The 27,704-nt window shown below is 29.5% G+C and overlaps 1 long non-coding RNA gene across 1 annotated transcript in view; it reads left to right on the top strand.

Moving 5' to 3' along the window:
* The window catches only part of LOC107882569, a 47,700-nt gene extending 32,947 nt beyond the window's left edge, over positions 1-14,753 (top strand). Inside the window, exon 3 of the long non-coding RNA XR_001678804.2 lies at positions 14,615-14,753. This is a non-coding gene — a long non-coding RNA (uncharacterized LOC107882569). The remainder of the gene's footprint in view (positions 1-14,614) is intronic.
* The last annotated feature ends 12,951 nt before the right edge of the window (positions 14,754-27,704 follow it).

Genomic DNA, 27,704 nt, shown 5'->3' with positions numbered 1-27,704 from the left:
AATTGAAACTATCAGAATTTGAATAAATGCATTATTGAAGGAAAATTGGGGGTGAGCATGATTGGTGAATCATCCTGTATAGGTAATTAGTTGTGTGATTGAGTAAATTAAAATAATATAAGTACCCATATCGTATCAAAACACAATATTACTGTATACTTATGTGTAACATTATGTATTATGTATAAATGGTTAAATTGTATGACTCGCATTTTTTAAACTTGTGAATAATTTAATTTGGTATTGTTATTTGCCAGAGCGGATGATACTTATGTGTAGGTAATGTGGTAGATGGATAAGGTTCATTGGGTACTTGATTTGGTTAGAGAAATGCGCACAACACGCAACAACTACTGACTGTCAATAATTATTGATAAGTAATGTTGAACTCTATTATACTGTATATTATACTGATCCATGAAGCTTGTAAAAAGTTAGATGTTGTATTCATGTGTAGAAATATGCAAATGAAACGTATGTGATGACCGATGAACCATATTATAGCGATTGACGACTTTTTATACAAATATTTAGTCTAAAGCCTTAAAGCGAACACACGTCGACGTCGTTGACAAAACTTAATCTAAGGTGGATTTAACGAATTTATTTAAATAATAAATAGCAATATTTTCGTTTCAAAATAATTCCATAACAACCTTCCATGTAAATCCTGAAAATCGTGTAAGACCCAAAAGTCACATTAGCTAACACATTTTTTATACTTACAATTTTATTTGTAACCATTCTTTCTATTTATTTTAGAATCACTATTAAAAAATACATTTTTTTTATTTTTAGGAGAAAATAATATACAATCTATATCGTAGACATAATAAGTATATACTATATGTGGGTTAAGAATACAATAGAACATGATTTAAGTAATTTAAGAAAAAAAAGCCACTTATTAGGTTAGAAAGTTGAAATGACTTGAGTTAGAATGGCAATTGAGGGGATTGTTGATGATTTGAAGTCATCAATAAAACTGGACATTATTTTATATCATAAATTTAAAATAATTATTTAATTTAGATAGGTAGTAGTTGTAAATACAGTTTGTTTAAAATGTAAATAAAACTACTGGGTACTTATATTATTCTACAACGTCATAACGGTATTATCTATATTATGAATAATATTATTATCTGTAAATACTAAAACGGGGTCAAAATTGAATTTTTTTTAAACGCATCCATTAAAAATGTGTAAAACATGATCTGTTTAATATGCACCGGACACTGGTTTTAGTATATAATCATTGATAATCCACTGATAATAGCAAATACCTATTATAATATTATATTATACCTACTAAGAACTTTTATATTTGTTTTAAAAATAATTTATACTTTATCGTCCAATGTTTCGATCCTTAAATATTATGTGGAATCGATATTAGTTTTGACGTTGAGAACGTTTTCGGGGAGGTTGAGAATTTCTAGAAAAATACTTCCGCCGTATTTACCTATATATATTTTAAGTATCAAACCAGATGACTATAATAGTATAGTTATAAGCTAGTACCTACACAGTAACTGAATTTTCCAAATAATAAGAAATCAAAATTAATACATTTAATTTATAACAATATTTTAATGTTTCACAATTATTGCTTTATATATCGTGTATAAATATGTACCTACTAATTTCATTGTATTTTTAGGTACCTATACTTATTTAAACAATTACATTACAAATTATAATAACATTTCTTATTAGAATTAAGTCTTATCTCAAGCCTGTCGGAGCCGACTATTTACTGAGGGCAAACATTCAGGTAATTATTTCTAGTTACGCAGCGCGTAAAAATTAAATCAAACCATTTAAAGGATAGTAATAATTTTCGAGGAATAACAAAAAATAAAATATAAAAAAAAAAATCCGTGGAATATTCGAATTTCGATATTTTGTTTGGGAGATAAAAACTTTATTTTGGTTGCATTAAAATCTGATTTTAAAATAATTAACTAAATGACGCCAGAAAAATATGATTCAAAATACTGAAAATTATGTGATATATATAGAGTTAGACGCATATTATATTTTCTGAAAATTGAGTTTCTGAAATTGGAGTGTAATCCGACCTGCATAAAGTCTAACTTCACCATTCAAATGAAAAAAAAAAAAATAAAAATCGAAATTTGAGTTTCTCGCTGTTACAAGTGGCGAGAAGGTCTTTCCCGCGAGCCAAGTTTATGTACAAAAAACACATCAGCTCGGATACATCCTTAAAAAAAATTATAAGACAATATTAATCGTTGAAACAATGTTTTGAATTTTTAAAATAGCTTTACATTTATTTTCGTTTAGATACCTACTACAGATATAATAAAAATAAATTGAAATAGTGTTGTTAAAGAAAAGGAGTACTCTATAGGCAACACATCTAACATTATAAATATTTATCGCGTAATATTATGGAAACTTTGGTTAAGATGTTTTGTATGTATTAATGAGTCGTGGCCGTACAAAATAATATAATATGCATATTGTCATGTAATAATAAACTATTATTTCGAACTTATTTATATCGTTCGAAAATGTTTTTGATATATCGCGCCTGGAACGAACGAATTCGTCGGTAGTTGTTAGTAGTTACGTTATTGTTTGACAGAGAATTTCATTTTACGGTGTGGTTGAACAACAGATCTAGCGCGATCTGTTGGCTCGGTACATTGCTAGCTTGGATTGGAAACTGATAAACACAGGAACAAAATAATAATATTCAAAAGTATAATAATATTGTACCCACCACAAAAACATAAGTACACGAACCGAAAGCCACATGGCTGGATGACGATGAAAACAAAAAAAATTATAAATTATTTTAAGTATTGGATTAGTTTGATTCGATCGAAATGTTAAAAATATTATAAATATTTCTATTTTTTGTTATATTATTATTATTAATAATTATTAGGTACTACTAATATAATTCGATTTGGCGATAGTAATTATAACGAATGCGATTTGAATTTTTTTTACTAACCACCTACCTATCCTACCCTTAGAGTCAACCGGACCAAATCGTGCGTGGGCGTTAATCTCGATCACGTACAAATTACAGCGAAACCAAAACTGTAGGCTCAAAAGATAATGCAGACGCACCGGAATAAATTGATTATTATTACTTATCGTAAAACTATGTCTAAAATAATTATACACTGTTGGGACGTTTTCTGTTGTCTCGTGTGAAATTACTTTTTAAATCCAATCGTACCACAAGAAAATATGCGTTCATTTCAACGCATATTATGAAGTTGGATAACGTTTTTAAAATTAGGGATTAAAAAAATAGTAGGCATTTCAACGCATAATAAATCCATGTAATACGCAAGTATTATAATATTTCTAGATATTATAACTGTATCCAATAGGATGTCTCAAAAATAATTCAAAATATTGGTGGATCATAGCCACGATTTAAGATTTAGGTATGTCTTATCGTGGTTATAGCCATCCACAAGGACCAATTAGGTATCTAGGTTCTCAGTTGTTTTTTTTTACCTTAATAGGTACCTACATATTTAAATATTTTTAAATTGAATTCTAATTTCTAATTTATCTAAATTAACTTAATACTCATAGGTCAGTAAAACTTTATTTTAAAACAGTGATTTTTAAAATATTTATATTGTTTAAGAATGTAATAATTAAAAATACTAGCAAAACACGTCAGTAAAAAAATAAGTGTGATATTATGTAATTATATTCTGACTCCTTTATCAATTTCAATATTACTGAGTGTGTATTCTGTATGGTACACAAAACATTTTTCATATATTTATTTATTATATAATTAAGAAACCAAAATGTTATATAGGTAATATGATACCTAGTACTTACCTATATTACGTTTTAGTGATAAGTATAATATCTAAGGTTTTAGTGCTCTTGATTTTTCCGGTTGATATATTCACCCACCGTTACAAAATGTTTCTCCATAACATTGTTATCATAATTAATATTAATACAACACAACAATTTATAGTACTAATCTCTATTATTTTCGAGTTCAACGTGTTAACATTTGTTTTTTTATTTAAATAAAACTAATTTAAACGATACATTTGCTTAAATGCCTGTTATATACAACAAACTTTTTTTATGGAAATAATTGCCACCATGCTCCCCCTAGAACCAAGATTTCTCTTTCCCACTAAAATATTATACATAGGTTCTAATATATTGTTATGTCTAAAGTACTACGGTCTATAATATAACTACTGCAAACGATAAGTACTATTCGATTGAAGATTGCATTAAAATATTTATTATCGTCCGCTTATATGAACATCGAGTTTTTATACTCGTCAAGCCGGATCGTAATGTTTCCGAACCCCAGTCGTGTGATGGTGGTATGGTCAGTTCTACGAAATTATCAATGAATTTACGATAATTTACATACGAATACTTGGTGTTTCTGATTTCCAAGTATTTACGCACGGATGATTAACCAAGGCACGCGTTTAATTATTTATTTATTATACGGATATGACTTTTTGTGATAGTATGTGAAATATACACGTAATAGAAATATGTTTTTAATTCAACTGATTTAATTTTATAAAAGTTGAATATTTACGGTAGGTACCTACAACGATTTTTTTTTATTTTACCATTAAGGACGCTTAATTAATGGACTGTATTGAATACTCGAATTAATGTTCTTAATAGGCAAATATCATTACTCCCCGCCGTGACCGTATTATTAAAAAAGTTAATACTCCGTGGGACACCTTATACATCAAAATATTATAAAACACATATTAAAAGTTAGAATATGTATCAAAATCCAGTAAGTAATTATCGCAAAATCCAAACGAATTATTCGTACCTACCCAACTATAATATATTTGTTTAAGTTTGATCTAAAATACTTATATAATATGTTTGCATAATATTATTATATATTATGTTGTTATTAATTGTACGAGCTGATATGTAATTTTTAGTCACCTACCTATTTTATGCTGTTGAATTATTCATGAAAAACAACAATGCGCTATAAAAATTAACAACCAGCTCGCAATCTCTGGATATCAAAACAAACAAAAACAGATTTAACTATCTTATTTTGTACAAAAAACAAAAAATAAAAAATGGGGAAAATAAATCATAATCCTATATATGAACGTTAAATATATTTTAACAACGCCTCTCAAATTTATACCTAAGCCTTCTTATAGGAGTTTCGTTCAGGTAGGTATGTCATATTTCTATTCAAAATACATTTTATGACTTAATGTTGTAATTTATTATATTTGTTAAAACAAACATAAAGGACCTATATAGGATGACGATGATAACAAAATATAAATTAGCCACCATAACGTATCCGTATAAAAACGCATATCGGTAAATATCTATATAAATAACGAGAAAGTACTCAGCTGCGGAGTTTTGATGTTGTTGTTTGTTTTGTAAGTACTTCTTCTATTGTTTGTATTTTTCATATAATTACAATTTTTTTATTAATAATATATGTTAAACAAATAATTTATACATTCTTAAATATCAATTAAAATTACCCATATATTTTGATCTAATGTACAAAAATATAAACGTCGGACAATATTATATAATTTTTTGAGAGCCACATATCTAGAAAGCCATTAAAAAATAAAAGTAATACTTTTTATTATATAACTGTATAGTTTTTAAATACAAATTTAGCTAAGTATAGTGTTATGTGTTCACAGTGTTCGTATATACTTTTTAATTTTATTTTAAAAACATAAATTATTGTTGAGACATTTTGAAAAATGATTGCATAGGTAATTATTTTATCAACAGATAAAATATAAACCTATACATATAGGTGGTTGCACCACAGGCAAACATTAATATATTTTAATTATTCTTGGGTGTTTGTATTATCTTCTTCGTCGTATATACTATATGTATTTTTATAAGTTTTCAGTTGATAATAATTGTCAAATTATAATATGTTAGATATGTATTAATATTATTACTCCAATATTATAAGCTCTTTAAAAATTGAAAATAATATATTATGCAAGTATATTATATTATTATATTACGAATATGCGTTTTACTGGTACATATATGAAATGACAGAAGCGACAAATCGTTCTATACTGCATGGTACACATATTACATTATATTATAACTCATGTAATTATTATATTTATATATAATATTATTACGCACTTCGTATCATATTATAAATTATTTAGTTGCGTTGTTAACTTGGCGATAATGTAATATTATTATATAAACTACTATAAGTTGCCTTGAACTATGTGCAAACATGATCGCAGGAATAAAATATTATTATACCTACATATAAGTACATATTATATACAACAATAATACGCGCTGTTTGGTAACTCGAAAAATTGATGATATATTCGCCACTTGTGCTGCCACACTTTCGAGAGTATGTGTGTCCACAGAGACCAGACCGAAAGAGAGCAGTGAGAGAGCGAGAGTGAGTGAGCGGGAAAATATATAATATTTCGTTGCCAGCAACTTTAAAAACAAAAAAAAAAAGTAATTAAGCCGGTCCGGGCGGTATATAGGAGGAGCAGAGGAGGACACTAACAAAAAAAAAAAAAAGATAAACGATATATATTTTTTCGTAGTGAAAATAAAAAAAACAAAAATAAAATACAACTTTTTTTGCGGTCTTCAACTGCGTGTGGTTCTTAAATTCATCCAAGAGATTAAACACACGGGTTCCCCCGCCGACTTGGGCTAACAAAGATTAATTCTTTCGCGACCGTCGCCTCCCCCCCCCCCCCCCATCAAAGCGGGCGCAGACCCCTCCGGAGCCCCTTAATTAATCATATATACACACGTACAGCGTGTGCGTGCACGCGAAAAAGGAAAATGTTTTCGTCCGTCGTGTGTAGTTGTAATGGGTTTTTAGCCGAGCGTGTGTGTGTGCGCGTGGTATATACGGCGGTGGCGGCCCCGACATGCCGCCATAGGGCGTTACACCCCCCCCCCCCTTCCACCATAAACTATTATACAGGGTGATTCACCCCGATCGTTCTCGTCCCCTGCTTTTATGCTACGAATTTCGCGTTTGTATATTAAAATAATTACGATGTTTGCCGCAATTTTCAAGTCATACGTGCGACTCGACGAAGACGAGATACCTCTTTATACAGTGTGATTCTTTTATCATTGAACACACATTATTTCAAGAAATGTAAATGTTTTTGAAAATATTATTTTACATGGTTTCAATTTTCAAATCGCTTACATAACAACGTACCTATTTATTGAAAAATTATATTTTTCATCCTTATAAATATTTGAGTTTTACTTTAATGAGTTATAATAGTACCTATCTAAATATTTGATGAGTGGAGTGGATTGGTACGGGGTTACTCCGTGAAATGTTCGTCCACTACTCCGCTCATATAAACTTTAAATAGGTACTTAATACTTATAACTCATAAACTACTCGCCTTTTTATGTTTCAAAATACTTAGACAAATATTCTGCTTTGGAATATGAAATTAAAACTCTATGTTATCATTCAAAAAAGTAAAAACTTAAAAAACTATAAGGATAAAAAATATTTCAAAATTAATTTTTTTAATAAAATGGTTGTTTTATAAACGACTTAAAGCTATGCAAAATAATATTTTCAAAAACATTTACACTTCTTGAAATAATGAGTGTTCAATGATAATAGAATCACCTTGTATAATAATTTTTCAAAAGCTCGGAATCCTTATTTACGGTACCTATATAAAAAGCGTGGGTGTCCTCCGAAGATAGAAACAAGAGGCTTCAGAGTTTTATTTAACTATTTGCACACCAAAGATAAACGTTGATAATATGATAACGGTTAGAATTAATAATTATTATATAATAGCATTGAACTTAATAATAGGTATATTTAAACTAAGGCGTTCCTATATTTTGAATTATGGTATAAAAATTGAACTCTTAGCAATTTGGAGGTAATTTTCAGTGATAAATATTAATCATTTAATTGATTATTATAATATAATGTACACGAATATTTAATATATTATTTATATTCCCAAGTTAAATCTGTAGGTACCTAATGTAAACAATAATATTCTTCGCGCACTTTATTGCCCTTTAAATAAGTAACGTCAATGAACATAATATAATTACTATATTAGGTCCTCTAATTGTCATATAAAGACATTATAAAAGATAAATCTTAAAATGTTAAAAGATCAATATTAAAACATTTATATTATCATTATTTTCTCCTTATATACTGCAGCTTGTAGGCTGTAGCTGCATACAGTTTAATAACTAGGAAACTATATAAACTATTTGTATAGCCGTTCGAATTTATTTTTGATTTATATCTATACGTTAACATTGTAATAAAACATCATATTCCTGCATTACAAAATAGCTGTCCAATGTTGATAAGAAGTGAGTATTACCACAGCTATAATAATATAGGTACTTAAACTGACATAAAAAAATCTGAGCAATTTTGAGAAATAAATTATGGTCTTAACAGGTATACCTATTATACTAAAAAAAATTCCAAAAATTAGAATTTGAATAAATGCAGCACATTCGAAGGAAAACGCTCACGGGGGCGATGAATCGCGCGCACGCTTGTCAAACAACCCTATACGCATGCGCGTGTGCGGGGTAAGCATAATAATATGCTATATTATACTGTATTATAGTACCTATGTATAGAGATGCGACGGGGAAGTCGAAGCTCGGAAATGGTCATTTCGGTCGGGTATATACCGTATATACGAATATATATACGCGTATTATAATATCATATACGTACATAACATTATACTACCTATGCCGTTGTATTAATATATGCCCTCTGGTCTTACGCCACCGCACACACATCGTTACGTACATTATGATAATATATTCTTTAGCTCCGAAAACTCGACTACCGTGCAGCATCTACCCCCTCACCGTACGCCCACGATATCATCATCATCGTATGCGTTACGGTCGTCCGGGTGGCCCCATAGGTACCACGTGACATATATATAGTATAACATGCGTTATGTGGTGGTATACATTGTATAATAGGCATACAACAATCCCCTCGTGTAATTGTCGACGTGGATGGCGAAAAAAAAACGGTTGGATGTATTATTATTATATGTAAATGTTACCCCGTCAATGATGTGATTCGGGTAAAATAACGTAAATATATGCGGACGTCTTCTGGAATGCGACCACCACTAATCGACGACTTCGTCTGCAATATACCTATAACCCATAATATAATGTATTAATACGGACGATAATATGGGCAATGTCGTAAGAGTAAAATATTTTGTTATTTTATTATTATAGGTATATGTGAATTTACAACGCAATGATCTGAAAACAATGAACGTTACCTATTCGTTTTTTTACAAGTCAATATCGTATACAGTCTAATCCGATCGGAAATATCGGCAAGTCAAACAAGGTTTTCAATCACTATAATTTATACAAGGTTTATAAGTCATTATTATTACTCGAACAGTAAAAAAAATGTGCATACCCACAATAATTTTTTACGAGTGTTTAAAAATCAAATTGAAACAAACGATGATCATTTTAATTATTTCATTTTAATTTAAAAAAATATTAATCGTAGATACTTGAACTTTCCGACAATTTTATACTCAGTTACCTATGTTATCATTTATTATGCACAATATAACTTTTAAATTAATATTTACACAAATTTCAAACTATTTATATCACGAATATTATACTATTATAGTATGCATAATATCTTCGTATTACAGTTTTTTCTACATTTATTTGTATTCTATAAATGTAGCTACCTATACAGAGACAAATATGTACAACATTATCATAAATTAACGCCTGTATGCAATTAAAATAAAATAAAATAAACTCCAATAATATTATTTTTATTATTCAATCATTATAATATTAGCACGCATTCGGTTTTTAAAAATTTTAAATATATTTAATACGAATTCAAATAAGCTTGTATAATGTATTTCATGTGGTCCATTGATTGGTGTTTGTTATTTGTTGCGTAATGACAGAATCATTTTCAAAAATTATTTCACTTTTTTGATATCGCGTTTGAAAAACATAAAAAAATCATGAATTTTCAAACAATAATAAGTTATTAGTTATTACTTAGATATTACTTTGTACTTGTTAGAAACGAATTTATAATCTACTTAGCAACGAATCCGAACAATAGAAAAAAAGTGATGCAACAACATCCGAGCCCTAATAATAACTTACTATACTCTTTGTATTGATGATATCGTAAATATAAAAACGATAGTGCACGATCAAAGTTTATCTCGTTTTCTGTTTATCATTATAATATATACCTTTGGTGACAATTTGGATTCTCGACTAGCCCTGGGCAATGTATATAGTTCGAATATGGTTCGAAACTTTATTTTTAACAAACAATTTATGGACGTGTTGCTTAAGAAATCCAAATATGACCAACTGGTCAGTAGACGTACTGTGATGGACATATCGTATGGGTGACACATTTATACAAACACTATTGCATTGTTAAATATTATTTTATTATTAAAAGTTTTTCAGATTAAAATTAATTAATATTATTTTATTTGGGTATATCATATACCGAGCCATAAATTGTCAGGTAGACGGAACCATATAGGATATACTGATATAGCCAATAAACAATTAGGTTTATAAAAAAATTTATTAAAATGTTACAATGAAAGTTCATTGCCAGCTGCTCTGATTATATGGTCAGTGGCTACTCTGGCTAGTAAATTTTTGATGCCATGCAAAATTCTGAAATTAAGCGTAAATTGAGTACAATCGGTATAATATTATATTATTCATTCATATTTTGTTTTACACCCATCCATGAAATTATAATAAAAAATAAATGCATTTTCTTCGTAAAAAAAAAAAAAATAATTTATCTAATCTATAAAAAATCATTAGTTAAGCTTAATGTACATATCTATGACACTAATACACTATTGACACAAACTAATAATTTACAAAGGTGCAAATAGAATACAATTATATTCTAAAAATAAAAATAAAACAAAATAAAAATATTATGAACTATTTTTTTTTTTTAGTTTATTCTTATTTCTCGTACCTATGCTATTTATAATCCTATTTTCAGTACATTTTACTGGTGCTACATTACTATAACCGGTATAAGTACCCCTTCTCCTTAACTGTGCTCATGCTAACTAAAATATACTTTTTTTTTTTTTCCAAGATCTCCAGATATCTTGGAACTAAAATATACTATGCACCTTCGTTTCACTTAAAATCATATAATATAATTCATATTATATAATTATCTATATAATATTTTGTTTTCATTATTTGAAAATTTGAAATAAGGGATTAGTACAAAGTATATAGAAGAATAGATACTATAATAATAGATTATTAGATTATATTAGATACTATAATAATAAAAATAGAGATACTATTGTGAAATAATAGACATTGCTAACGCGAGTAAGAAGCCACTCGTCAATGACACTGTTGGCTTGGGTTAATAAAATGTATAACATATACGAGTGACTTTAACTACCTACTGAAACGTCGGTTTTAATTAAATCGAATTTACATATGAATATATAATTATATGACGTTTAATAATATCTGTACGCGTATAAGTAATACCTATTTCATTTCAACGTCACTCACACCTCAAAAATAAATAATACAAATACAATGATTTGATGAAAAATACGACAATTTGTGTGCGTGTGTTGATGGGTGGGTGGGTGGTACTCACCATAATTATATCGTATACAATATGCATATAATATATATATATAAGGGGCGGTGTGTAGTCGTCGGCACCGTGCAGCGAAAATCCACTCTCGATTTTTCCTTTCTTCCACGACCCTTATATTATATAACCGTAGTAGTTTTCCCCGCAACCCCTCGTGCAGTCTTCCATTTGTATAAAGCTCACATTTTCCCCGAAACTCGTCTCCACATCCGCATCGCATCCCACGATTTGCATAATGCTCTATGAATAATAATTCAATTACACGTCAGCCGGTATATTCTCTCTTTCCATTCGCATTGCCGTCCCCGTTTCGTTTTAATTTCAATTTTTTTTTTACGGTATTCTGTTTAATTTGGTCGATACCGCAGCAGCACAGCACCAGTCGGTCCCCAGAAATTCGGTTTGTACTTCTGATATAAATTAACGGGGAAAAACAAAACAAAAAAAACCTATGGAAAAAGGATCCACTCAATTTTGCCAGAAGTGCCTCAAGATAACCCGGTCGGTTTTGTTTCGTAGCCAACAAAAAGGGTTTTTTTATCTGTCTCCCTTTCTCTTTCGCTCTCTTTTTCCACTCATGCGTTTTTTCGCTTCCCTGAAGCCTTTTTCGGTTTCATATAATCATGTACCCTTTTTTATTTTATTTTTTTTTATTTGACTGTACCACCCCCGCGGGCCAATGAGGGTCGGCGAAGTGCCTTGGAGGGGTTTAGAAAAATCGAAGACACGGACCCGGCAGATAACGACATTCATTAATTCCCAGCAGGGCTTCAGACCGCATCGCCAAACGTAAATCGACTCTGCACAACTTTGGCCATTACGTGTGGAATTCTGGTGGGCTCGAGGAGTGGAGAAGGGTTATTATATATATATGTATTTTTTTTTGTTTGTCGGGTCTTCTCGTCCCCCGCGTCTCGTATTTATCAGGCAACATTTTAATGTTTATTTTTTTTTTTGAACTCCCCCGCGACATAAATCTCGAAACTCAAAAGAGTAAAAAAAAAAACTACTAAACTTTGTTCATTTCTCACATGTAAACACGACTAACTGACCACATTACCTCGCGTTTAAAAATGTAACTATACGAATCAGATTTCTTGAATATGCTGCAAATTTTATGGACACATCAGACCAAGTTTACAACCAATACAAACTCTGCCTATAGGTAATAGTTATGCTTGAATAATATATTAAAAATAATATAATAATATAGTACGTTATATTATATATACGCACATGGTTATTCTTTCAAATGTAAACACTCGTATTCTTTTGGAGGGTTTCAACTTTTTTGGAAATATTGTTTTTTCTTGGATCATTAATTTAAGTCTTTATAAATCAAAATTTTTGAAACATTTATATTTTTAATATTTTGTATTGTTTTAATTTTTTAAGTTTTCAACTTTTTTGAATGACAGCATATTGTATCTTGACTTTGTATTCTAAAACAGAATATTTTTTTGAGCATTTTTAAATATAAAAATCTAATTACGAACGAGAAGTTACTTATAGTTATAACTTATAATATTTTAAGTTTAAGTTAGAAGTATAGAGTTTCTGGCCCTGATATACCGCAAAATATTGGTCCACTACCATATGAAATTAAAAAAGTATAAAACTATAACCATTTTTCGATAAAATAAATGTCTCGCTTTAAAAGTATCAGATTTTATATATTATCAGTTATCAAATGATATATAATAACAATTGTTTCCCCAACCATAATAATATTAAATTATTTATTTTGACGATTCATTAAACATTGATTGTGTAATTCATTCTAACGTTTGATATTATTTTTACATATTGTATAATTATTAATTATTGTTCTTAAACAATAATAAATGAGTTTCAGCACGGTTTGTATCCATTATTACCCTTTATAAGTAAGGGGTGTTTTAATATGCTTGATAAAAAACCGAAAATTACGTACCTATATTATATACTATTAATAATAAAAATAATTTAATATTATAACGAATCGTCGTCGTATGTTTAGACTTATTCTGTCGATTATCCGGGAAAGGTAAACACTGCAAAAATATAAGGCGATAACGGGACTTAACCGCCAAAAGTCCCTCGATAAATAATTCCACCGGATTTTCGTCGAACATTATTATACAGACTTGCGGCGGTGATCATTAATACGTACGGCGGCGTGTTTAGTTTGTTTTTTGTATATAATTATTTATTTTTCCAATAGCGATGGAAGGGTGGGTGGGAGGGAGGCTTACGAAACGAACAGCACACACCGTATACCTACATGCAATTGTGGTGCTGATAAATATTAATCATTTCATCGTACCTACATGTAAATTACTCGATTAACATCTCACGCGTGTATTATATGACTATACGTGTACTGCTGCAACGTGCTGTTGCGATCCGGAAAAAAAATAGCACTCAGGATGATGTCTGGGGGTAAAATGAAATGTAAAACAGAATGCGCTATTAAAAAAAAAAATTTGTAGGCACGGAATTTTATTTTTATTTTTCATTTTATACGCCACGTCTAACTATTATAGCGGTGCGTTTTAGATAGCACGTTTTATCGTTTTGGTCAAATTCACGATGAGACCATCGTATAATAGATATTACACGTCATATTTTGTTCACTTGGTTTTTATGTTGATTAATTTGTATTTTACTATACTATTATATTATTATACTTATAATCATAATATGCAGTATACAAATAAATTAAAAAAATAATGTAATGTTTATATATTAACTTTGTATAAATATGTGGAAAAATTAATTGCCTTAGTTACTAAAGTTTTAGATCTATAAAAAAAAAAATACCTATAGGTTTATATACCTATATAGTATATTTCGTCTAAAATTTATTACATAATGAATTTTTTTTTGTTACAGATTATAAAAATTATCTAGGTACCTACTCCTCAAGTGTTCATTCGTAAATGGGATTTAAGTGAAGCAAAACAACAAAATATTTATGAGCATAATATACATTAAAAATTCTCATGATTATAAATACATAATACAAATACACGATATATATGTGATTTATTTTAAGTTTATTTTGTTATTATATCCGTCGTTAAAAGTGTAAATATATATTTTATTACACTATGAGAAATTACTTAAAAATGTAGTTTAGACAAGTTGGTAGCTATATTAATGAAACATTATAATGTTATATACAACATGTTATTTAATTATAATATATTATACAACCACGTTCAAACATATTACATATTTTATAAGTTTATGTTATTATTAAGTATAAGTTTTAAACACACATTCGTAAGTATAAAAATTATGTGCAGCTGTTGTACCTAATGACTATTTAATTTAATTTTTTTTTTAAATTACTATAATATTACTGGCAAGTATCGACTATGTAAATAATATTATAATATTTTTAGCTATGTATAAATATTAGGTTATATAATAATAGTCTTAAGATAAGTCTTGGTGACCGACGAACGTCGCCTTGTACGTATGCACACATATTATTATAAGCTATTATTAACTTCTTATAAAAGTAAAATGTAAACATTTGATATTTTTTGTATATATAAATTGTAGCTGTTCATTTGTTTTAAGTGTTATTTTAAAACTATATAATACAATATTATAATAATATAGCACAATGGTTTTTGGTGCCAAAGAGCACATAATATGTGTTTAGTTTTTTTCAGTTTAAGATCTCCAAGGAACTGAAGCAAATTTATTAAATTCCATAATGCATTACTCCTTTAAAAATCGAACTTTGACACTATAATGCTTTTCTCAGATGGTGTATAAAATATAAACTATAATATAAATATATTAATGATCAGATTCAGATGATTGCCTCTCCGCTCTTCCTACACTCTCGAAAAAATAAACATTCCATACCGAGTTTAATCCGTTGCCAAATTATTGTTGTAACTAAATGAATCCAATGTATAGCGTAGACTTTTCTCATTTTTAAATACTTAATAGGTACTATGTAAGTACATAAATAAAGCCACTAGTGCAGAATAAGAAGGTATATTTAAGTTGAAAAAAATTTGACTTCACCTCTTTATTTGTTAATAATAATAAAAAATAAATTCCACATGTATAGACAATAATCCTAATTTTCCAAGTCAATATTAGTACTAACAATGTCACCTCAGATTATTTGATAATGTCTATCATCACTATTCACTAAAGTATTCATTACCATTTACCGATAAAACGTCGATAAATGAAATGTAGGTACGTACGGTAAAACCTCGCAAAGACGAAATCGCTTGGGATTGTCCAATTATTCAGTGTTAAAACATTGTTTCAGTTTTACAGAAGTTCCGTCTTCGTGATGTTTTACTGCGTATTCCAATATGTTTGAAACAAAATAATTATGAAAAGAAGAAAGAAATGAGAAAGTTAATTATGGCGTAGTTGTATCACAAAAGCATATGGATTTCCTAATAATAATAAAAAAAATCTATTATAATATTATCTAAACAATATCAAGAAATAAAAATGTTTTCGACCAAAAGTAAAAATATAAATTTTTTTGAATATTACGACTAACTTAGGTACTGTAATTGTAAAGACATTCGACGGACGACGAGCGTGCATAAATTCAAAATAGTATTACTAACGTATAGATTTTTTGTTGGTCAATAGCCGGTGGGCACTACCTATACGTAAGCCCCGATTTTATAATCGGGTTAACTGGGACGGAATCGTTAGGTAAATAAAAAACAAATTATAATGATAATATGTGCGCCTATTGTATATAACGCATGTGTAACCGTCGTCGATTATGTCTTAGTCGTTAAACGCGTGGGCCCTGGTCGCTCACGACAGACACTCGAATACTAATATACATATATATATATATATAATAGGTATCGTAAAGGCATCGTAAAAAAAATATATATAACATTTTAGCGAGAAATCCGTTACGTGCGAAAGGTCTCGGAGCGAACCACACCGGTCCCCCTTCGGATGGTTGCAAAATCTCCGTGAAATTTCCATACGGACACAACGAGAACGCGCGCCAAGAGACGTGGTCCGCCACCCGGCTAATAGGGGGTGGTTGGCTCGAACGGGGTGAATTCCTACGCGCACAATAATATATACGATATTGTTGTGTGTGTGTATATATATATATAGGTGCCGGCCGGCCGTGCATATATAATATATTATTATTATAATTTGCGCAAGTGTGGCGGGTGTATGGGCACGACGATGTGTGGGAAGAAGACACGCACGTTCGCGCGGGAGGGTACATGAGCGGACAATGCGGACGCACCGTGGGAGTCGCCGGGGCGTTCGCGGACCGGGCGAACCGGTCCAGGACCTCATCGCAGCATCCCGCCGAAAGGTAACAAACGTTTCGCACGGTCAGAGACTATATAAATGGACACATATACGCATTATATATATGTGTGTGTGTGTGTGTGTTATGTGCATATTGCTTGTACGTTGTAGACGTATACGTCGCGCCGGTAAGTACACCCCCTATATACATGCCTGAGTATTGGTAACATAATAAATATGTATTATATAAAATATATATATATATTATGACGACGAAGACGACGGTTATTGTAATTTTCGCGGCCCTATATAAGCCATCGGGACGGTTTGTTTCTGTTTTTGTATGGGTATCGACGCCGTCGATACCGTTTCGACGACGTCTATACTGCTCCGGCAGCATCAGGAGTTTGACCGCCCGGCACGGTAGCCACGAGAGCGACAGTGACGACGAGAGTCACATTATTGTCATGTATAGGTAAGTCCTGTTTTCTGTTTCATATTTTGTTATAACGTGTCATAAAATTATTATTTTATGTAGGTAGATGCGCTGAAATCTCTGAAAAATTTAAAACATTATCGTATATTAGGTATATATAGGTAGGCGTGTACACTCGTTCAGGTGACAGGTCACATAATATTATGATATATACCGTAAGACATTTTAATGAAAATAAAAAAAACGTTTAACGTGAACATGATATTGTGATGCGATAAATAAGATGAAAATATTAAATCTACTCACAAATACACTTCTTTGATTTCACTACAAGAATAACAATATGCATTACTCAACTGTAGTATAGGTATTTATATATTATATAATGCATGTATGTCATAGGCCATGATGCGACTAACGTCTTTTGTAAATAGTTCATATTATACTAATATATGCATCGTATATTTTTAATGCTATTATGTAGGGCACGCTATGCCGTAACTAAAATAACTACTAAAGACGTCAGTTGCTGTGAAGATTTGATTATTCTATACAGTTGATGACACTTGACACATCATCACTAACTTTTTAAAATTTCGATAAATGCCGATTATTCTATTGCAAATTCCAAATCGATATAGTAGCCAGCCTTAACAATAAATGACGCGCTAAAAAAATATTAAGTATCAATATAAATCTAAATATAAATAAATATAAATCTAACAATCTGATAATGATGCAACATTAAATTTATCCGGATATATAATAAAATGACATACATTACTTTGTTCATACAGGCAAAGGTAAATTAAATATATACATCAAAAAGAAAAAAAAACAATAGCAATTTAATTTGGTATATACCAAGCCAGAAATATTAGAAAATACATTTAAATTGTATATTTAGTACCTATTCCAAAAAATATTAAGTAAATAAAGGTTGATTATTTAGTAAAAAAACTTTGTAACTAATAAACTTTCGAACAAATTTAAAACTTTAAGAAAATTAATTATTTATAAATTTCTAACATTATTGTAGGTATTTTTTTTTTTTTATTTATCATATACGCTTTTAAGAAGGTTAGGTTAGGTAAGGGGTCGTTATAGCTTTGCATATGCAATTTTAAATTATTTACACAAACAAATCGATAATGATCAAAATGAAACTTAAGTCTATTTTTTTGTGTTGTATATGTGTCTCTATTTTGGAACTGTAAGAAATGAGATGACGTCTTTTGGATGGCAAACAGGTTCGATTTGTTTCGTAGGGAACCTCTGCTATATTATGAAATGTTCATTTCTTTTTTATTCAATGCATGTGCATTCCAACATTTATTTAAAGTCTGTAATAAAATGCATATAAAAACCAATATTTTACCCATAAGAAACCAAATTAAATGAGTAATTATTTTTTTCAAAAAAATCGGTCGTTTTGTTCATGTATATACGTCTTATGAGTTATTGTGCAAGTCATAAAGATTATATTTTTGCCACAGCACTTTATGAAGAATGTAGAAATATTATTAGGTTTATTATTATGTAGGTACCTACCTATTGAAAAGTATCTAATTAAATGTATAGGATAAAAGAATAAATGTGAACAAGGAATGTATTGTTATTCGTTAACTATAACGTAATTACAAATTAATATAAAACTTAAGTAGTACCTATATCTTCAAAATAAATTAAAACTTGAAAAACTCATTTTCATCCTCACTTAATAAAGTAATGATGAATGCACTTTTATATATTTTATTTCAGTGTATATTGTATATGAAATAATTATAAACGAATTTTAAAAAGGGTGCTTCGGGATTTTCAATTAGTATACGGATATGTATGGAAACTTCATTATACGCCATAGCCACTAGGTATCTATTATATAATATACGTTGATATTAAACTCGAACCTTTGAAAAAAATATTAATCATTCAATGAATATTTATGATTAATATTTTGACAATTTTCTTACAACATTGATTAGAAATATGAATCAAAATAAAGTCTTTATAAAATAATTGTATTTCCATATACAATAAACATATATACCTATAACCGTATATAATAAACACGAATCGACGATTGCAAATACGATTTGAGTAATATTTACTTACACTTTTTGTATAAATAGAAATAGAAATATTTTTATATATATATTTAAAGTTTCGTAGTAACTCATCAGTTGAGTGTAGGTAGATAGTAGAAACAATATACAAACGATTTTTTTAATCATGAGTTTTATTTTGTAATATTTCTGCGTTCTCCAAAAGTTTACATATATAATAATATAATATGTGTTTTATTATACTTTCTCGGAGTAAAAATATAACTCTGGTGGTTTATGAAACCATCAATTCATATCCACACACATATATATACCTACATATACGTGAAATAATTTGAGACTGCAGAAAAACTTTTGTGCGTCATAAAAATTATAAAAACTTCGTAAAAAAGATCAATACCACCAATTCGCTGTCGTAAAATTTAAAATTTATTTCAGCTCTTTACGAAACACGTTGTACCTATTACATAAAAATATATAAAATAGATGTATACCTAATATTCAAGCCCCAATATATCGTCCATTGTAGTACTTATTATACTCAGACAACTTCCGTGCACGGAATATTATAAAATGTAAATTGATTAATATCAATTACCCATATAATATAATTATTTTCAAATAATTTAATAGCCGTATAATTACTTTTATGCCAACTTTCTTCTTATATCAACATTCTGTTTTACTTAGTAGGCATCACCTACAAAAAGTGTAGGTAATAACCCAAATTCTTCTCGTTTTACATTAATTTATACAATATCGTTTAAAATAATAATCATCCTTCTACAAACAATAAATAAAAAAGTGGTTAAAAAGTTAAAAGAGTAACAATGTAGTACATTGTATATAGGTATCTAGGTATAGGTATGTATTTTGGGTTTAATAAATTTAATTTTTTTGTCTTACCCGGTGTTTTTTTTTTTACCTTGGATTTCTTATTCATTGGATTTATTGTGATAGGTACCTACAGACTATTTTTTCCAAATACCTCTTTTCGTGGACACCTAGGTTGGGTTAGCTATATCCTCGAATATGACATAAATCAGAATTTGAATTATAATGTGAAAAACGGGTGCGCGGTGAGCAATATCGTGCTTGTGAATTCACTCTGCAGTGCTTATATATATATATAGATAGGCGGTAGTAATATATGCTTCGTACTATATATATATTGTATAAATCAACTCTTAAACTATAAATGGCTAAACCAAATATAGTAAAAACCGTAAGTTGCACGTCGCACACTCATTGTCAATAATAATATATATAGGTAATTAATAAAATCAACCTTTTTGCACAGCGGGATTACGAATTACTATTCTCGGCGCGCGCAACGTCCGCGTGCGCACTTGTGTTTGTGTTGTGTACTCGCGTGCGCACGTGTAATATAATATTATTTGTAAACGAAATTTTTGCAAAATCGTGTAGGAACGCAGTGTATACTGTACGCCAAAACAATGATAAAACGTGTATAATACGTATGTTTAGGTATTATATAATATGAAGGTGCTTATAACAATATTCGTGCACGGGAGTGCAAAATATAAGACGATAGGAACCTAAATTTATTCGGTGAAACGCCTCTATAAATACCGGACAATCTCGCGGTCGCTGAAATTGCAGTATTCGTTATCCGGCGAGGTGTCCGCTGTTGAAAGTTTGGTGTTAAAGTTAATGGCGGGTTCCCGAGAAAACGTCCGCTGTTGGGAGGTGACTGCAGTTATAGAGAAGGTCTCACTGTATTGCATTGTCATAGTGAATTTAGTGCTGTGAAATTTACGGCGTAGCGGAGCGTGTCGAGTGGCGTGTTTGAAATTCACATAAAGGCTACCGTCTGAGACTATGCGAGCTCAAAATCGCACTAATTATTACGTTATTATTTTAACGCTGATCGTTAATCGTTATTATTGATCTATGAAATGTTTCCGAAATCACTTTACTTTGTAATCTGTATATTCTAAAATTAAAGCGAATTGTCCTGTTATAAAATTTAAAAGTGTGATTATTATCTAGGGCATTTTAGTGATCTTGGAGGCTTTTATTGATATTTTTACTAACAAGCAAATTATGACCTTTTTGAAACTGCGTACAGGTACAATTTTCGTACATTTGATGTTTATCATAACTTACTTAAAAATAATAATATCAATAAAATTCTCCAAGATCACCTACATAACATAATCTTCGATCTAGATTTTTTTCAACATTCACCTTTGCTTTAGTGTCATTAGAAACAAAAATAATAATTCCATTTCCTAAATAATCTAGAAAAGAAAATATTTAAATTCAAATAATTTTCAAAATTAAAATTTGGACTTCTGGAAGTATCTATATTTTTTTTACCAGCTTATTGGTCTGAATGCACAAAAAACAACCAGCTTTGTTGAAAGTTTAATAATATATTGTTATGGATTATGAATTTATGAATTATATACATAAATAAATACGTCTTGTAAACAATATTGCCATGTTGGTACATACCTATACGTGTCCACCATGAATGCATTCACCACTATTGTATACTGGTATTGCACTATTGTATTTACTATTTTGTACGTGTTGGTTATTTGGTTAAGTAATACAGATACAGATAATATATAGTTATTGTAACACAGGGGCGGACTGAGGCCCTGGAGGCCCAGTTGGGTATACGTTTTAAAACTACCAATCCAGTCACTCTTGTTACAATTTTTATTTTAAATAAAATACATTTTTAAGGAAATTATAACAAAATGAAAAAAACAGGTTACTTCAGTATTTAAATCTTAAATCTTTTTCAATACCTACAAATAAAATAAAAAAATTTCAAAAATAAATTTAATGATTTCAATTTAAATACTATTTTTAATACTAATTAGTAATTACTATTATTGTTTTAAAAAATTCTTATATTTTGCTTTAGGTCTTAGCACTCCCATAAATTTTACCATAATTGCGCCCACGCAAGCTGCGAGGGCTCTCTCAATTCTTATATATAGTAAACCTATGTATAGGCTCAAAAATAACATCTATTACGTTATAATACTTATTATATTTTCATGTTAATCGTTATTATGTTGATTTGTATAATATAGATATTAGATAAGTACATAATATTATTATTATATAATAAAATATAGAATACCTAATACCTATATACATAATATATAATATCATTAATATCAGCTGTACAATATTATATTGACAATAGAAATCATTTGACAACAATGGACATTTTAGTCTGTTTTCCCTTTTGCGTCAAACTGTTTATTATTGTTCATAAGTTGTAGGTACCTTTATCTATATACGTATATATTGATATAGTACTGCCACCTCGGCACCCTCGCATATGATTATTTTCATATCGGAATTTTATATCATGCGTCCACCACCGTCGTCACCACTCACCAGGTTGATGATCTATATTATAATATGCTGCAGGTATATTCATGATAAAGGCAAAACTACCGACATATATATTTTACGAAATGACTTTTTGACGTCCAGTGTCCACTATACCTACTCATTTTTCAAGTCAACTGTTCTGATATTATAATGAGAAGAAAATTGTACCTATAGGTATATTTATTATAGCATGTATACGGTTTAAAAAGTTGAAATGAAAATATATTGTTTTAAACTATACAATATAGTAAAGTAATGATCAAGATTTCTTAAATTTTCGTGGTACCTATATAGATTAGATTAGATTAAGCAAGACATCGATATTTCTTAAATAACGTATGTTTAGCTAACCACTTAAATCTGCCCTCCAAAACGTCCTTGGACCTAGCTGGTACCTATATTATATTATACATGTATATACCTATATGGCTATATACATATTTGGTATTCTTTATAGTTTTTATTAGTTCAAATTTATTATAATTCAAATTAAAAAATTGAAGAAAATTAAAAATAATCTTTGACACTGCTTGACCCATCACTTGTAATTAAAAAACTGCACGAGACGTCGTCCGCATTATAACTGCAATATAAAAAAAACTGCAATATAATAGGATGTAGAAAACATCGTCGCGTGTAGTAAAAATCGGATTAATAAACGATATTGATCACTGTATAGTTTATATATTATCATGATGGGTGCAGTGCCAGATGTAGAACAGATACCGCCCTAGGCCCTTTTGAATATGCCGCCCCTACCCCAAGAAAAAACAATTTTGTATTTGTTATACTAATAAATTTATTTCACTATAAACAAATTAGGTCAGTAGTAATTATAAACAAAACAAGTAATTATAAATTCTAATAAACAAAAATACGTTTTTTTTCAATTTCTTACAAAATTTGCCGCCCTACGGTAAATAATACCTACCTATTTATAGCTGTATTGTATGTCAGCCTATACCTATACCTAGATAATATACCTACCTATATGAATTTATAATCGTAGACGTCGATGATGTTTCGTCGCAAGAAACCGTCATCTCGGTATCACCCTGTATAATATTATATTTCAGCGCGTTTGTCGGCGCCGCCGACGGCAGAAAAACGGTAAAAAGAAGTCCCAATAATAATAATAAAGTGTGATACCGAGGGTTACGGCGGCGGCGAAGAAGCGGCTCTCGCGAGAAGGCAAAATCGCGCCGGCGGCGCGGAGTGAACCGAACCCGCGAGGGGCGTGTCCGGCGACCAATAGACGACGTGAGCGGCGACGGCCGGCCGCGACGGCTCCCGCGACTGACCGACAGCGACGTGAGCGGCCATTTTTCCTACCCTCGCCGCCGCCGACGCTTTTTTCCACCCCGAAATGATCATAAAAAACGCGTAGACCGAAAACGTCGCCGCCGACGCCGTCGTTTTACTCGCCACACAATGTTTAACTTCACTGTACATATTATAATATTATTCGCGGCGGCGGCGACGACGACGACGACGCTCTTTCTATATATTTAGGCGAACATTTAAAAATGTTTTTTATTTATTGCTTTTGCGCATGGATTTCGAATCGGTATAATACGGCTCTGATAGGCTATTATTATTATATAGATAGACGACAGGAATACTGAGTAGAATATGTTGAATTTAACATACATATTTAACCCCGAGTTAGAGTGTATCCACACTGCAGGTGGACCAGCTACCCCCTCACGCCATTTCATGTTATGTATACCTTATTAAATTATATAGCTATCAAATTTACTTATTGTATTGTACCTATATAAATATTACAGATTGTAAATACTCTATTTAATCTAATAAAAATAAATAAAACATAGGTACATAATATATTATATAATATTATAATGAACATAATTTATGTATAGCGCGTGTATCACTATGTATATAAACAATAAAACGCACGCTGTTTTTGACAATACAATTTTATCTCACGTAATCTAATATATAAAATTCTCGTGTCACAGTTTTCGTTGCCCATACTCCTCCGAAATGGCTTGACAGATTTTGATGAAATTTTTTGTGCCTATATTCAGTAGGTATGAGAATCAGCTAACATCTATTTTTCATACCCCTAAGTGATAAGGGTTGTCCAGGAAAAAATAATAGAAGTGCTCAAACAGGGATTTTGATAATTTACGGTAGAAATATTTGTTTATAAATGGTTGCTATTGGTTATATATATAAAAAAAAATAATATTATTATAAAAATAATAATAGTGTATTATATATTGGTTAATCTGGCATGTTTGTTGATTAATATTATTATTTGTATCAATATATATGCCTGAGAATCGGCTATTATCTAAGTTTGTATGCTGTGCTATAAGTAATTCCGAAGTTACGGCCTCTTAAGTGCACAATATTAATCACACAGTAGTGTATCGTTGACACGTAGCGACATACACTCTATATGTGGTTATTTTTTATTATTTGTTTTATATATAAATGAATGTTTGTGGGTAGATTAGACCACTGGGAAGAAGATAGGCTAATTTAAAAAGGGTTAAATTTGGATTTTTACTCATCGGATTTTAGTACGGTTAGGTTAGGTTTTTGTATTAATTGATTATATTAATCCATCGTAGGTGGAATTAAGTAAAAATGACAAGCTTGGTATGACTTTGATATTTTAGAGTTAAACCATACACTTACGTACAAACAGCACGGAGTCTACCGCAGGTAGATTGCCTACCTGATAATGTACCTACTGCTGTGAATCAGAATTTTTATCCTGGGCTACAGAAAAGTTAAGATAAATCTAGAACATCACACACCGAATATTAAATAACGCATTGAACAAAGTTTGAGTCGACATATACAGTTTGTACATTTAACGGGTAACGAAGTGCACGGGATCAGCTAGTATACGTATATAAGTATATTATTATAAAATATAAGCATTATAAGCGTACCAATACGCCCAAACTGCAAACAGACGTAGGTACATATTATAATAAATATATAATATTTGGAGAAATATAAAAACGTTTTTAAGTTTATTGGTTAATTCTGGCATACCTATCTATAAGATGGCTCAATATGGCTCATATGGCTCAATTATAATATATTTTGAAAATAAACGTTTGATATATCTATAATTATCTATAGGTATACTGTGTCCAAAGTACATATATAATATATGCATATAGTTTATTTTTTAACCAATGATCTTCATTAGGTACCCTGCAAATAAGTATAAATAAAACATATGCCTATAGTTATAATACCTAAATGCAATTTAAATAAATTGTTCATCTCTACAATAAGTTTTTTTATTATTTTGTTTTATGTGTGTCTCAATTATAATATAGGTAATATATGTATATAAAGCATAAAATAGTTGAAATGGTATATAATATACTTTAGCAGTTATATAGGTAGTATGTACCTATATAGTATATTTGTATAGATAATCTCATTTTATGAATTTCAAGGATTTCATAATAAGGATGTTTTTACCATACTATAATATACATAGCAGGTGTCTAAAAATAAATTTATTTAAGCAGCTGGTTTGAAGTTTGATATTTGAAATTAAAGAGTTACCTTACAATCCTTTCACTTTTGCGTGTATAATATATACCAACTTAATTAGTTATTTTTTAATTTTTCAAGAATAAATTTTAGATTATAATAATACTGTATTGCCCGGGTAGGTATTCCAGCAAATGCATATTTTTGCATAATTTATGTAGTTTTTTTTACATATTCACATATTATATTTGTTAATTTTCATAGTTTTTGAGAATATTTTGATTTTAAAACGAAAAAAACCACAAAATATCTAACTATGAAATTTAGATGATATATATTTAGAAAAATATAAATAACTGTACCTATTATTATTTACAATCAGTTTTTGAAGATTTGAAAAAAATATTAAAATAACAATAAAATATGACACATTGGTACCTATATAGGTATGCATTATACTTTTTATATAACTATACGTATGTATAATAAGAAATAACTGCTTTTATTTGAAAAAATATAAAGTGGACTTCTTGTACATAATAGCGTTGCCTATAACAGTGACACTGCAGTATACTTATTAGTTATTACTTATTAGATATTATTATTTTATTGGTTTTAATAAAATTTGTTAAGCTTAAAGATAAATAAATATAAGATAATTTAATATAGTAATACATATTATAAAATGTATCATTTAACATAATAAACAGTATGGTGCTATAAATGTTCATCGTGAATCACATATCGAGAGCAAATGTCTATGTATTTAATTTATTGTGTCTTTTATTATTTCTAATCAGATTATTTTTTAGATAGGTAATATACCTATAAGTATTAATACCTACAATTGTAAATAAGTCCACTATCACTTTGTAGGCAGTGCCAAATCTAGCACAAAATAATAGACCTTTCACATATACCACCATAACATATTATACACTAAACTGTAGCCTGTAGGTATACGGCCTATAGTGTTTTAATATTTTCATATTAATTATACAATTATAAATTCTGAGTTATGAGTGAATAAAAACTATACTATCAAAGATATTTTTTATGTACCTACTCGTACATAATAAAAGAGAAGTGTTGAAATTAAAATGTTTTCACGTTTAAATTTACTTTTATCCTTAGAATCCTCGGTTCTAAATAACAAGGGAAACAAGGGGGTACAGTGTACACTGTCGTAATTGTTTTCAATTATTTTTTGAAATTGTATTTGAACATTTTAATAATAGTACCTGTTAAACCTGCTCATGATATTTATTATAATGTGTACATCTATTCAATATTGGAATATGTACCTATTACCTAATAGATATAC

This window comes from Acyrthosiphon pisum, chromosome A1 (assembly GCF_005508785.2).
Source record: "Acyrthosiphon pisum isolate AL4f chromosome A1, pea_aphid_22Mar2018_4r6ur, whole genome shotgun sequence".
NCBI classification, from domain to species: Eukaryota; Metazoa; Arthropoda; class Insecta; order Hemiptera; family Aphididae; genus Acyrthosiphon; species Acyrthosiphon pisum.
Note: the sequence above shows the minus strand (reverse complement) of the source record. Positions and strands in the feature narration are given on the sequence as shown.